Below are 2,922 nucleotides of genomic sequence, written 5' to 3' on the forward strand. Positions count from 1 at the left end.
GTAATGGATGTTATTGTCACTTCAGTTCTAATTTCTGAGTATGAATCATCATATGCAGTAAAAAACAGAACAATATGCAAGCACAGGAAACAATTTTGCCACAAACCAAACTAACCTTTTCACTGCATGAACAGTGCGCGAGCTTCTAACTTCTAAATTAAGTGGATTCTTTGTAGAGGTTCGGGACCACCGTGCGAGCAAAATATGCGTGCAATGGAATGATGTACCTCGGTTGGGTCATACAAACGGTTTAAATGTCCCTGCCACGGTGCATCTTCTACACCATCAGACACCAACATCATTCTGGCCGCAGCTGTAGACCTCAACCAACCCCTGTTGAGGTGCCCTTGTGGGGGCGTTTGTTTTAAGGTGAGTTTACACCAAAGATTCACAACAATAAAAGTTTACACATCAAACTAATTGCAAAAAACAGTGGTCTGCAACATTGAAACCTCCCAGTTGACACCACTCCAACTGGACGAGACTGTGTATCGTAACTCTTCTTCACTTCTGTGCTTCCGTAAGCTTCATGTGGCGCAGCCCCGTGCTGCCTTTACAGGAACGGGACATCATAATTTCATTTTATATGAAATCCGTACTGCAGCATTATAAAGCGGTCTTGCCGTGAACTTTAAAGTCTTCATTAAACATTGTTGTCATGTAGGGCTGAACCATTAATCGTCAGCACGATTAATCGGCTGCGATTTAGAAATCGTTGTAATGCGGCGCATCTGGCCCAGGGCGACAATCATGCCCACCAATCAGAAATGCCATGCTGAACACGTAATAGTCATTCTCACTAATCAGAAGTTGCCCAGGGCGACTGTGTATTTAGTCCTGAAGAAAAGCCGCATTTCGGTGATACAGGTGTGCATCAAAAGAAAGTATTGTGCAAAGCATTCAGCCGCTACATCCCGAGGCAACACCACCAACTCCTATCAGCGCTTGAAAAAGTACCACAGCAGCTACATGACGGGTGTCTAGCCAACAAGTCAGTGAAAGTAGTGACGACCCGACTAGCAAACAAAGTACCACATCAGCAAGCCCAAATTATCCATATATAGAATCGGGCAAGACCAGAATCGCCCCGCAAATTAAGCCCAGAGGATGAGGCGTTACTGTCCTTCAAGAGAAGAGAAAGAAAATCTCCACGAGACGTAAACGTGTGTTCTGTCCTCTCCAAGTCTGATGTCAGCAAGTATCTACAGTGTTATGTTGATGTGCTCGTTTGCATCTCAGTGATGGCTCTCCTCATTGGTGCGCATAATTTCAAAATGGACTATTGCAGGACGGAAAGCCATTTACTGAGAGTGACTAATGATCAAACATTGAAATAAAAGTGTTGATGAGCAGGACATACTGCAGTGAGATATGGATGAACATCTCAGTAAATAATAAAATCTGTTGGTAGGAGGTAATGGCGACCATTTATTTTTTTGTGGTGCCTACAAAATTTCATTTATCTACAACAAATGTAAAGCAAGGGGGAATGTGGTAAGGGGCTTTTTATTGAGTTATTTTGACACGCCCAAAAATACGCCCGACCCCTAAAATATCATATTTATCAAATTTTTCACTGGTTTTGATGTGTGCAAATTTTCGTGCAGGTCGGAGCACTTAAGTGCCTCTAATTAGCGATTCACTTGTGAAAAATAATAACAATAATAATTCACTCGATCACAATAGGTCCTCGGTCTGACTTTTTCACTGGAGCTCGGTCCCTAATAATAATAATAATAATAAGTTTGACTTTAAGAGTAAGTCAACTGTATAATCACCTGTTTCCAATAATGGGATGTCAGTAACTTTTGAACAATGACCATTATCAGAAGTTATTCATTAGAGACGTACATGAGGTGCTTTGTGCTACCTGCTGTTCTTCCAGAGAAAGTGACAGAGATACAAAGGTTCTTTGATGCTGATGTTTAATCAATGCTGAGTAATGAAGACATCCAGCTGTTATTGTGACTTAGCGTCGTTAACAGGCTTCTAGTTTCCAATTAAACTAATTCATGTCTGCTACAACAAACACGCGGCTGGCAGATAGTTTAGGCCTATCAGTAATATAATGGAAAATATCTTTTCAAAGTTTAACACTTGAAAGTGAAGTAAAATATTCTAATCCTATACACCTGGATTTGTCTAACTGCCTTAACCAGCCACTTCATTTTGGTTCCCATTGAGCAAATTTTTATTGTGGTCCATATTTTTAAGAATTTAAAAATATATATGGTTTTTCACAAAATAGCGACGTGAATAAAGCCTTTTTTATTTTTTTGCCAGAAGTGTCTTGAAGCTTTCTTCCCGCTATGGACAGTTGTGTTCTCTTTGCCTTACTTTGTTTCAATTTCTGAGCAATGCAGACTATTTCACTACATCCATTATAATATTAGGCAGAAAATGCTATGAACGAAGAAAATGGTGAAGAGGGTCCGTGTATGTTTTGGTCAAACTATCAAATACTTTCATGGAGTCTGGCCGTCTGCATTTTGGGTCCAAAATTCTAGCTCAGCCCTGAACACTTTTAATTACAAAAACAGACAAACTGTCCCTGAACTGTCGGACACGAGTTGACAACACAATATACTCTGTTTACTATCATGACGTGATGCAATTAACCAATACTGTTGTGTCGCAGTTAGTTAGGACCCAGAAGCAGAACTCAGACAGGGAATGGCTTTTTAACAGTAGATGGTATATATTTGAGAGAGATATGGTGAAGGACCGGTCCAGGATACAGATACAGCAAGGTTGGCTGGTCAGGGTTCGTTGCTGAACGAGGCAGGCTGTACAGGAAGATTTTGATCACCTAGGTAATCTGACGATCTGGCGAGGACTGGTGAGGAGATTGATAAGTGGATGAGTTGCAGGTGATCAGCAACAGGAGTGCCAGGCCCTGCCCGACCATGACAGTACCCCTCC

Source organism: Scophthalmus maximus, chromosome 4 (genome assembly GCF_022379125.1).
Source record: "Scophthalmus maximus strain ysfricsl-2021 chromosome 4, ASM2237912v1, whole genome shotgun sequence".
Lineage (NCBI taxonomy): Eukaryota > Metazoa > Chordata > Actinopteri > Pleuronectiformes > Scophthalmidae > Scophthalmus > Scophthalmus maximus.